Genomic DNA, 12,966 nt, shown 5'->3' with positions numbered 1-12,966 from the left:
CGGCCCAGGCAAAACAACGAACGAATGGCCAATTAAGAGTTATGCAGGTTATGCCAGCCTCATCGGAAACATCGGACCTAAACTTGGCTCGGACACATCTGGTAGGAGCTTCCATGGCTCATACCACCAAGGTAACATTACCGACCCCTGCTTTCGTTTTGATTAAACTATATGTTAAATTCATACGTCCAAATGTTGCATATGCAAATTCTTGCATCCCAACGCTTTGTGTCACGTCACAAAGCGGTAGTCGCTTCATTCAATATGAGTGATGCCTGACTAGGGTTCGAAGGCCAGCCGATGAAGGGCTTGAGGCCACCTCATGTCAAATAGAGCCAGGGGAGGAAAACCAAAATGAGCCCCAACGGCCTTGCCCAACCCCGTCTAGAAATGGACAGGGACATTTCTACCTTTCTCATTTGATTCTAACCTTGAGCCAGACCCATAGAATCTTCATCGAGGAGAGGCCAACGGGCCACCTGAGCCCAGCAAACTACTCAAGCATCTGCCAGGAGGTAGGTTTAGAAGTAGTGGAATGCCACATGAGGGCTCTACCGACCCCGTTAGTGAATGATGGATCTAGATTCCACACGAACATACCTGTTAGCGAGCTCATTGAGCATGACACTCGAGCCATCAAGGCAAGTGTCTTCAACTCATCCCCTAGCAGACCCTCAAGGGCTCGGGGGCTCAAGCCACTCGATCTAAGATCGAGAAACTGAGGTTTGATGGCTAACCAGCGAAGGGTCCGGGGCCGCCTCGCATCGAACCAGAGCTAGGGGAGAAAACACAGATGAGCCTCAATGGCCTTTGCCCAACCCGCATTACGGTGAATAGGGTCATCTCAACCTTCTTGTTCAATCTAGTCTCTAGCCGAGCCCATAGAAACCCCATTGAGGGGGAATCTATTGGAAGGCGGGCAAAGGAGTAACGGAACACCCCCGAGGGCTTCGCCGATCCCGCCGCGAAGCAAATGGGATCGGATTCCGTCCGAACATCCCCGTTAGCAAGCCCATAACGCACGGTCACGCAGCAATCAAAGTCCTAAGGTAAGGGGTACGAGTAAATACAAACGTAAGTTTGTCTCCCTCGCTTCGGTCTCCAGTAACATCCGACCCCAGCAACCGCAAGGGGTCGGATCTCACTCAGGGGCTGATAAAGGTATAGGAACCTCATTTCTTTTCTTTTTGAGAAAATATTACATTTGACCTCCTCTTCGCATCAAGACTAGTGGCAAGGTTTGGCAGAATAGGCTGGTAAGACCACAAAAAGCCCACGCCCAGACAGCTACGGTAATTTTGCTCACCAGCACAATCAAGTTTCACCTAAAAAACCTCAGGCCCTATGGTCCTAACAAAATGGAAGGGTCGACTGTCTAAATCTTTTTCATCGCAAAAAGAGAAGGTAAGATCAAAACAAACGAAACGAGACTTACATAACCTTTTCTAGGACACAAAAGCACTAACACTTGTTCACATATTACAAATAAGTGTTTATCAAACCAATTCCACTAACTACTTCCACGAAGGGAGAACCTCTTCTTTCAACTTGTCCGCTAGGTTCCGCGCAAGGGGAGCCACCACCTTCTCCATCTCATCTAGCTCAGTGTCCTCATAGATAGGAGCAAAGCCTTGGCTCATCACCCCTAGGTTGATCTCCTGAGCATAATGGGAATGGGCGACAGTGAAGGCTTGGGTGATCCCGAGGCAAAAGGCGCTCTCCTCAAGCTGGCCCACGCGTGTTGTGATACTAGCAACACAGACCGCGAGGGAACCATCCCCCTCCTCTTGCGTCACCTGCAGGTCGTCATAGACCGCTAGGACGGTGGAAGACAGGTGATCATACTCATCACCTTTGACTTGAAGAAGCCCCCACGCCTCGGCGAGATCGGCACGCAGACCGACAGAACTTCCTTGGCATCCAGCCATCAGGCCACCTCGACTCCAAGATCTGCCCGACATGCCTTGGCCTCCCGACGCGCTTCGTCGTGCTCTCGGATGGCCCAATCGACCACCACGGCATCCTAGTTTGCCTTTAGCTTGAGGTCCCACTCCGTCTGCAGCTCCACCAAGAGCTCACTGGCCTGCTCACTAGCCACGGCATTCTTCTGCAGTAGCTCGTCTCGCTCCTTTTGGAGCCTGGCGATCTCTTCCTCATCCAGCTTCGTCCTCACCGACAAATCCTCAAACATCACATGGAACTCCTCCATGTCATGACGTGCCTCGACCTCCCACCGCTGGACGACAGCAAGCTGTGCGCTCACATCTCCTCGCAGCCGGGCCTCCTCGGTGAGGCGGTCCCACTCCGCCTTTCACTCATGGAGAAACCGGGATTTGTTCCGGCTACGGGCAGCAAGATTCTGAAAAGAAGACCGGTATAAAAAACACGAAAACACAAGGATACGAAAAGGAGGAGAACAAGGTGAATACCCGGCTAGAAGGAATGATGATTTCGCGTAGGGCTCCATTGGCCTAGTTCAAGGCATTGATCACAGTCGAGAACCTGATGTCAAGGTTCTCCCGCTCCACACTCTCGGCAACATCATCAAGCGAGAACAGAGCCGACGACGGATCCTGAGAATCCATCCAATGGAGCATCGGCTCGCTCCGCACGGGGGAACGGCTGCCCCCCGACAATAGGGCTGGGGGCGATGGCCGGCGAGTCCTTCCCACCACCGCCAAGACACCCGGAGACCCACTGGCCGTATCCTCCCCCGTCCGGCCCACCTTGGAGGCCACCACGGCCACATCCAACCTCACCGGGCCTGACGCGGTCGTGGCCTCCCCCATCTAGACCTCCGGTGGCGCGGATTGCGCCGCTCCCTCAAACACCACTATGGCCGCATCCAACTCTGCCCGATCTACGTCGAGCGCTGTCTCTATGGCCACCAGAGGCATGGACTGCACCACCCCCTCGGACATGACCATGGCTGCGTCCGGCTGCTCCTGGCCTGACACGGTCGTGGTTGCTTGTTCAGCAACCACCAAGGGCTCGGGCGCCACCACGGGCGTCGCCGGACCGGCCAACGAGGCCACGACGCTCCCGCCTAAAACAGGGGTGACATTGGGTAGCACCAGCCATCCCATCTGAAGAGCATGGCTCTTCTTGGGCGCTGGCCCTAGAGGGTGGCCCCATCGCAAGAATCTGAAAAAGAGGAAAAAGTGTAAGATCGGAATAGAAAATTAAAGGGAACAACGAGGAGAGTCGATGACATACTCTGACGCTTTCGGGCGGCGGGTACGTTTCGGGGATGAACCCCTAGACCCCTGCTCCAACTCATGCGAGCTGGAGCGTTTTGAGCCTACCCCCTGCTTTGAGGTAGGGAGGCACGTCTCCCTTGTCTCATGAGGCACGGCGCCAGAGCTGCTCCCCTCCAGCACCTCTCAGGGCGTGGCGTTGGAGCCGCTCCCCTCCACCGTCTCATGGGGCATGGCGTCGGAGCCGCTCCCCTCCACCATCTCATGGGGTGCGGCACCAGAGCTGCTCCCCTCCACCATCTCATGGGGCACGGCACCAGAGTCGCTCCCCTCCACCATCTTGTGGGGCGCAGCACTAGAGCCACTCCCCTCCATCACCTCTCGGGGCATGGCGCCGGAGCCAGCCCCCTCCACCAGCACTGCGAGGACAGTCTCAGATCTAACTCCTCCATCCACCGATCCTCCACTGGCACCCTGAGGGTAGCGGTGGATCCACTGGCTCCCACCAGACCCAGGGGCAGGCCCAGCTCCACTGCTCCCGTAGACTCGCTTCCCTCCACATGGAACAGGAAGGGTCCCTGCAGGGGCAACGAGTCCTCGTTCACCAGGTCACCCCAATCCACATTGGCTGCTTCCTCATCCGACTCGTCGTCATCATCATCGTCTTCACTGCTTGTCTCCTCTCCTCGATCTCGAGCTTGCTGCTTCCATATCGCCTTCTTCTTTACAAGCTCCCGAGTCTTCTTGTCCTAACCAGCCGCGGTGTGGTTCATTGCCTCTTTGGCAATGGAGCCAGGCTGTCCTTGAAGTGCAGTCCCCCCGGCTAGTCCCACCATCCCAAGGTTAACATCAGGGGATCAAAAATTACAAGAGAAGAAAGGAGCAAGAGGCAAGAAAACTTACGAAGTCAACAAACCCCAGTTCCGATCACATCGGGGAATGCCCTGGCACCGGATACACAAAGTCAAGGACAGCGCCAGCAGAGTCCTTTGTGGGCTCCATCGCCTCCTTGATTCGTTGTGCCACTTCAGAGAAAGGGAGCACCTTGTCGACGAGCACCGTCCCTTCAAACGACGCTTCAGGCACCATCTGATACAAGGGAAGAATGCGCGCCATCAGTGGCGCCACCCTTCTCACATGGTAGGCGCCAATGATCTCTGACCCCTTCACGCCCCTCTGCTTCAGAGTTTGGATGGCAGCGAGAAGGTTGTTGAGTTGCTTCTTCTTCTTGCCCAGGACGCCCCACCCCCACGACCCTGGGGCCTCCAAGATGTAGCGCCCGGTGAAAGCTGGCAAGGGGGCGGCAGCGTCGTTCTTGATATAAAACCATTGCGAATGCCACCCCTTGTTGGAGGTGGACAAACACATTAGCGGGTACATCCTCCCTCGATTGTTGCAGAGGTGGATGCTGGCGCACCCCACCGGCGTATGCAGCTCTTGCTGCCCGACCTGCCTCTTCACCAAATTAACGGCAAAGATATACCACCACAGATCAAAGTGGGGATCGATCCCCAAGAACCCCTCACACAGGGCGACGAACGCCGCAATGTGCTAGATCCCTTGGGGCTAAGGTGCTACAGTTCCACCTGATAATAGTCCAGCAATCCCTAGAAAAATAGATGGGCGGGCATGGTGAATCCCCGCTCATGGAAGTGAGTAAAAGACACGACGTACCCTTCAGGCGGTTGCGGCTCCTCCTCCTCACCGGGCAGGCGCCACTCCTCGGCGGCGGTCAACGGGCAAAGGAGGCATCGGTGGACGAGGCCCTCCAGGCATCGAAGGGAGATGTTGGATTTGTACCCTAGGTCCATTACGACAATGGGAGCAGCATGGAGAAGAAGGCAGCAGCGAGTTTGATGGCGGCGGCAGCACGGGCGCAGAAGGCAACAGCGAGTTTGATGGCGGTGGCAGCGTGGGCGTAGAAGGCAATAGCAAGTTTGATAGCGGCGGTAGTGTGGGAGCAGGAGGCTAGGGCGATTGGCAGTGGAGGTTTCAAACGCGAAGGCAAGGGGGCAAAAAATGGAACCCTAGGGGTGAACCCTGTGGTTTTATAGGGACGACGGATGCGAGAAGGGCAACTGTCCGCCTTGATCTCTGGGCCTGCCACGCGCACCGTCGCATCACATCACAGGACACGCACCCGCGATCCCTATCCTCTCCCACAAAAATCACGCTAGACGGTTCGCCTTCCCAAAGCGGCCGGACTCTTGTCCCACAGAGGGGACATGGACCAGAAAAATCTCTTCTCTAATCCGTCTGGGCCCATAACGACCGGGGGTTGGCCCAAACCAACTCAATGGCCGCCCCAACAAAGGATGGGCCTGCGAGAAACCAGAACTCAAAGACACAAGCATCACCAGGGCCTTGATCCGTAGTTAGGACCCAGCTAGGCCGGCACTGAGTAAAATTCCCGCGAACGGAATACCACGATTCCCTTAAAAAAATCCCATCGACAAAAAACCAAGTTCTTAAGCCTTACCCGTGAAGGGTCCAATACTACCCCCTAGGCGACTCTACTTGAGTCACCCGGGGGCTCGGGGGCTACACCCATCAAGTGTGCTCGCGCGCACCCTCTGGCAAATTAACTCCGATGAAATTGAAAACACCCTCCAGATGATTCAGTCCAAATCGCTCGGGGGCTCAGGGGCTACTATCGGGGACATAACACCGGGGTACCCCAAGAGGTGGAACCAATAACCATCGAACGTTAAAAACTTCTAGACAGACAAGGGCGCCGCTACGTTCCTTGCCCGAATGATGGGAGTTTGGTTCTGCCTCGCCCGACGCCTTCGGCCTAGCTCCACCTCACCCGAGGGCTAAGGGCTAGTCTCCGCCTCGACCGACGCCTTTGGGCCAGCTCCGCCTCTCTCGAGGGCTGAGGGATAGACTTTGCCTCATCCGACGCCTTTGGGCTAGCTCCACCTTGCCCGAGGGCTGAGGGATAGACTCCGCCTCGCCCAACCCCCGAGGGATGGGCTCGGTCTCGCCTGAGGGATAAGGACTGGTCTATGCCTCACCCGACATCCGAGGATGAACCTCACCTCACTTGATGTCCAAGGACTAGTTTCGTCTTGCCTGACAACCTCTCCCCGTTCCCTCATGATGATAGGTACAGGGCAGGACAAGATGTGCGGGTCAACCGTGGCTTCAAGGACCATACCCTGTGCCCCGGTAGGAAAAGTACTGCCAGGGAATGATGGGATGGGTGCTTTAGACCCTTTCGGGCATAGCAGAGCCTGAAAAGTGTTGCGGGTGCATGCTCTTCACCCTGTAGAGTTGTAGGCACCACCTTCAGCTCTGGGACACGGAACCCGACGAAGATATACGACAACCACTATGGTCCAGAAAAAGACTCGCGTCCACCATAAATGACGGATATGCTATCACCATGATATGGTCCCAAGGGAGCGGCACCCGCTTCATGGCCCCTCAGGTCCATCAGATCGGAGTATTCGCTTCAGCCTTTGGACGCCCCCTCCGATCAAAAGGCTTCGCCCACAGCACTGCTTCCTACTCTAACCCCGTGACCAGGGCTCGCGGGAAGCCTGCTCACCGCTTTTCTCTGACCAGCGCACTGAGGACCAACTGGAGCCAACCGACCGAGAGCTCCTCATTCGGAGGGAACTAGAAGGCGTGCGGAGCAAGGCTAGGTGAGGCTCATAAGTCAAAACCACTGTACCAGAGTCCATACCATGCGTGGGGTAGTACTCTGTAGCCATCCTGACATTCTACAGAGGCATCGATAGTATTGTAGGCGCTTATCATCCTTTCGCACCCACCAGAATGGACAACAAGGCTGGGTAGATGTGAACAACAAGGCTAGGTAGCATACGCACCCTAGCCCTCTCACTTGTAAAGCTGCCCCCTTCATCTATAAAAGGGGATGCGTCTCCTCCAACAAAGGGACCAACTTTTGATGGCACAACACACAACACACACAGTCAAGCTGCTACGAAGCTCTTGACCTCCTTTCAACCCTTCCATCAGAGACTTGGGACCTATCCCTCTCTCGACCGTTTGTACCCCCTACTATGAACCATTTTTTGGTGCTAATAACACAAGCAGCAACAGACTAGACGTAGGGACATTCAGCCCAAACCAGTATAAACCTTGTGTCCTTTAGCGCACCATCCGGGCCTAACGCGCATCACTATAAATTTACTTGCCGGTGCTTGTACGAAACACCGACACTCATCCTTCATCTTGAAGCTTGCAAACTTCTCCTTGAGAATGTATGCCTTTGCACCCTTCATGGCTTAAGTGCCCTCAAATGATTCCTCCAACTTCTTCCATGCCTCGTTAGCTCTCTCAATGTTCTTGATTTGCTTAAATGTTCTCTCATCCAAAGCATTATGGATGGCACTAAGAGCAATATCATTATTTTGGAGTAGCATCTCTTCAGCGGCGGTCGGAGTCTCTTCATCATCAATCTCAATCTTGATCTCCACCACCTTCCAAACCTTCCTATTGATTGACTTGATATATATTGTCATTTTAGCCTTCCAATAGGGATAGTTGGAGCCATCAAATTAGGGTGGCTTCTTGGTGTTGTTGATTTAAGCCATTTTGACACCGAAGGTTGTTAAGCCTCAAATCATGGTGACCACAGCTCTGATACCACTTGAAAGGTCCTAATGGCTAGAGGGGGTGAATAGCCTATTAAAATTTCTACAACAACACTTAGCAAGCCTGTTAGACAAATATGAGGCGAAGCGAGTGTTGCGCTAGCCTACTAAAAATGCAAGCCACCTACCATAATTCTAGTTTCTATAGTCTCTATCCACACAATGGCTATGTCACTATACTAGATTAGTGTGCTCTCAAATGCTAACTAAAGAGCCACACTAACCAAACTAACAAGCTCTCACGACTAGCTACACTAAAGAGCTTGACAACTAGTTAGCGGTAATGTAAAGAGAGAGAGCAAGATGGTTGTACCACCGAGTCAAGGAATGAACCAATCAATCATAAGAATGAATACCAATAAAGACCAATCACCTCAGAATCAAATGATGACATAATGTTTTTTACCGAGGTTCACTTGCTTGTCGGCAAGCTAGTCCTCGTTGTGGTGATTCACTCACTTGGAGGTTCACGCGCTAATTGGCATCACATGCCAAACCCTCAATAGGGTGCCTGAAAGTGCACCTATCCCTTTAGTAGGTTTTGGATGATTGAATGATAACATGATTAAAGGTCTAACCCATTTGCTAAGTGTGGGCAGGTAATAGGTTATCTCATAGGTACTTAATGAAAGCCAAAATGATGTGTTGTTGTATAAACAATCTAGTTCGCGCACAAGACAACAATGCAAATGGAATTCATGCAAAGGATTATTTATTGTGGGATTTCCATGTTCTATGTGAAATCAAGCTCGGTAAAAATTAGTTAATGAGACATGAGGGATTGCATATGGAATGGTCTCATATTTGAAGCTTGCTAAATTGAAATGAAAAATATAACAATACAAATGAATGGATGATTCAACACAAGATGTGACTTGATGGCTTGAGATGGTAAAGATAGCAAGGAAAGGCTTTGAGGTACTAAGCAAGGGTGAAGGGCAAGCGATGGCTTGGTGGCCGAAGAACCTAGCTAGGGTGAAGAAGAAAGTACTTGCATTTAGTTGAGGTACTAATCAAGTTATGATGGTCATATTGATGTGGAGGATCAAATCTATATTGGGCAAAGTGTTGGAAGTGACTTGATGGATATGGAGTTATTCATATTTAGTGAATGGAATCAAGTCACGTGCTCAAGTGAAAAGGATCAAAGTTGACATGTTGGCACCCCCACTTGATGAAGATCGGAATACATGGCTTCGGTTGAAAGATATCAACTCAAAAGGTTTAAATTCATTGTACTCTTTAAATTTAAGTTAATAGGAATATTGTACTATTAAGAGGGATGCATCATGTTGATAGATAATGTTTCATAAGTGCTCAAGCCAACCCATGTGAGTTTTGAGTGTTTGAGCGACAAAAGAACTAATCTATTTTTTTGCTGGTCTGGCAGGTATTGATACCGGACGTGTCCGGTATTTACCTAGCAATGGTAAAATTGTTGATCTTGGGTTGGTTCATCGGGAGTTCAGACGTGAGTCAGGAGTTCCGACGGTCAGGAGTTCCGGCAATGGTCGAGAGTTTCGACGTCTCGTGCTTAACTGACTTGGAGAGTTCATTGTCTTGGTCATACCGAATGTGTCTGGTATTCACACCAGACATGTTCGGTATGGACGTCCAGAGGCCAACGGCTAGTTTTCAAATGCCTTGAGGGTCAGGTGTTCAGACATGAATCGGGAGTTCCGACGGTCGGGAGTTTTGGCATGCATCAGGAGTTCCGACACCTCACACACTTTAACTCAGTTACCATAGTTTTCAAATATGCTGAGGGTTGGGAGTTCCAACGTGAGTCGGGAGTTCCGACGGTTGGAAGTTCTGGCATTCATTGGGAGTTCCGACGCCTCACAACATTACTATAACTCAGTTACCGTTGGCGCAGTGTAAGTCATATCGGATATGTCCGGTATGCATGGCAACGGCTATAAAACGGCTAGCTTTTCCTAGGGGGCTATAAATACCCCCAAGCCTCCATCTTTGTAGGCAGCTGATTCTGCTGATCCTCTAGCACATTTTTGAGCTTTGCCAACTCTCCTAAACCCTCTCTTAGTGAGTGATTCATCCAATTGCCAAATTCATTTGTGGGTTAAGAGAGAATTTGAAAAAGAGAGCAAGCCACCACTTGAGCACTTGTGCATATTGTCAATCTCATGATTTGCATTTGTTACTCTTGGACTCTTCGGTCCTAGACAGTTAGACATCACCGGAGAGCACCTGAGAGATTGTGGTGTGCCTCAGAAAGTTTGTAACGGTCGATTCCGCCACCTCAGAATCAACTAGTGGAAGGAGAAAAAGGAGTTGGAAAAGACTCCAGCTAGAGCGACATTTGTGGTACCCTCTAGGGCTGACCTTTGCTAGGTCCCCCGTAGCCCCCTCAATAGAGAGTAGGACTCGAATGAGTCCGAACTTCGGTAAAACAAATATCGTATCTTAATTCACTTTTTATTTGATATTTGTGTTGCTCTAGCTCTTATGCAGGTTCTCTGTGTATATTGTCATCTCTAGTAGGTACCTATAGTTTGGTTTGAAGATAGAAATCGAAAGGAGCAAGTTTGGGGCTGCTCTACAGAAATCGTGTATACCGGACACGTCCTGTATTCATACCAGACACGTTCGGTATTTCCTACTTGTGCTAAAAATATTTATTCTCTGTTCTAACTTTGTGTTGCAGGGTTGTAACTTCTAGATATATTATTTATACCTTGTTTACTCTGTTGTTAACTTGTGAGGAGTGGTATTACTCTTAATTTGGAGTTTCCATTTTAGAAACTCCCTTTTCTATTCGTTTCCACATTTAAAGGTGTTAATTTTTAGAAACGCCTATTCACCCCCCCTCTAGGCGGCATCCTAGGTCCTTTCAATTGGTATCAAAGCGAGGTTCTCACCTAAAGCTTCACCACCGTGAGAAAAGGATGTCGCTGCCTATCGAGTTGGAGCCGGTGCTTCTCCAAAATGATGGTTCAAACTTTCTACCTTGGTCAATTCATGTACTCAATGCTTTTAGGGATATTAGTCCTCTTGTTGAGCATATTGTGGATGCAAGCATATCTCTTCCTATAGTTGATTGGAGCAACTACAAAAATTTGTCAAAAGAGGAAGAGATATGTGTGCAACTCAATGCTCAAGCTATTAATGTCATTTTGAGTACATTAAGTGTAGAGGTTCAAGATGAGGCAATCTTCAAAGGACTACCACCTCCGGAGAGTGCTCATCTCATTTGGACTAGGCTTGTTGAGTTATATGGAAAATCCAAATGTGACGATGCACTTGAGATTGAGTCAATGGAAAATTTGTCCATTATGTCTTCATGCAACTAAGAAGCCTCACAAGACCTCAAGAGCGTTGAGCCGAAACAAGAAGTGCAAGCAGTGCATTACCTGCTATCTGCCTACACATATCGGACGTGTTCGGTATGGCCGTGGCAGGACATCAGGTTGTCTGTGATGATGAGGCTCAAGCCCGGTGGTGACCAAGTGAAATGCCTAATGTACAAAGAGGTAAGAAAGGAAACCCAAATTGCAACAAGAAGATGCTATGGATGCAATGAGATGGGCCACAAGGTTGATAGATGTCCATACAAGCAAAGCAAGCATAGAGCAAACAAAGGCCGCATATGCTATGCTTGTAGAAGAAAGGGGCATTTAAGCTATGAATGCCCAAATGGTAACACTCCTAAGCCAAACACATTTGTTTATAATGATATGCTTAGGAAGACCACAAATGGAGTTAACACTAGCAAGGTGATGTGTTCACCACAAACTAGTGCTAAAGCCATTTGGGTGCCTAAGCACTTGTTGACTAACCCAAAAGGACCCAACAAGAGTTGGGTACCAAAGTGTGCTTAGATTAATAATGTAGGTACTTGGTGATGAGATGAAGGCTTTAGGGTGGTTGAGCAAATAAATTGAAAATATTCACTCAATCTATCAACTAATTCTTATCATAATCTCTTATATGGTTGACCTGAAGATAATTCAATGAATATATCATCTATTTCATCCTTACCATTGGTAACAAGTACCTAAACCTTATAGGATAGCCACTTTGTTCGTTTTGTGTTCAATAGTTCACAAATAGGCATATTTGTGAAATATTGAAAGTGGCTAATTAGATTCAATTGAAAAGTATTTTATTTTGCCATATGATGCTTTTAATGGCTCTCTTGTAGAGCAATTTATTTGTTGAGATGCATGGCATAAAATAAATAATATAGCTAAAACAAAGAATCACAAGCAGCAGGTTATTTGTTTCTGTCCTGCACCTATCGGACATGTCCGGTATCACTATTGGACGTGTCCGATATGGCCGGAGACAGAAAGAAAGTGTTTCTATTCTGCGTATTCCAGACGTGTCGGGTATACCTACCGGACGTGTCCGGTATTGCAGGAACCAGAACACTAATTGGATTGCTACTGAGTCTTTGATCCATATGCTTTCATATATCCTTAATTTACTCAGAAGCTTGTGATTTATCAAATCTTAATGGATTGTGAGCATCTCTTGAACTCAAATTTAAATATGCCAAATTATTTTGTTGTGATTCAAAATAGAAAATTGACTCCCAAATTCTTAATAGAATAAAGTGCTAGATAAAAGTCATTCAAATTACTTAAAAGCACTTATTTAGGGGGGGGCTCAGTTTCTATTTTGCACCTTGTGGACTAAAAAATTTATCTAGCATTCTTTGTAGTCCTTTGGATGAAAAATTGATTTCATATCTAGCATGATTATTTAGCAATTAAGGTCAACATAAAGATTATCATGCTATGTATCTTCTTAGTGGTATTCTTGTGGGCTCAAGGCAAAGGTATGTATTTACATACAAGCATTGTAAGTGCATCTAAGGCCCTTTATATGTTAGAATGTGCATTTGTGTGACATAGGAGAGATGTTTTTCAAAACCCATAACTAGCATGTGTAGGTGGTGTGAATTTGAAAAACTATTTGAATCTTGGTCTTTGTGACCTAGCCTTGTCATGTGATAATTATAGCTCTCCTTGATTGTTTGATTGGCTAATTACACATGACATGGCTTTCTTAAGTCCATAATCTACTATGTCTCACAATCTCTCTCTCAAGTAATCAAAATCTATATATGCCAAATATTTGGAAAAGAGAAGTGATACTCATGGCATTTGGATAAGAAAAGT

The sequence above is a fragment of the Miscanthus floridulus genome, chromosome 8 (genome assembly GCF_019320115.1).
Source record: "Miscanthus floridulus cultivar M001 chromosome 8, ASM1932011v1, whole genome shotgun sequence".
NCBI lineage: Eukaryota > Viridiplantae > Streptophyta > Magnoliopsida > Poales > Poaceae > Miscanthus > Miscanthus floridulus.
This window is presented reverse-complemented; position numbering follows the sequence as displayed.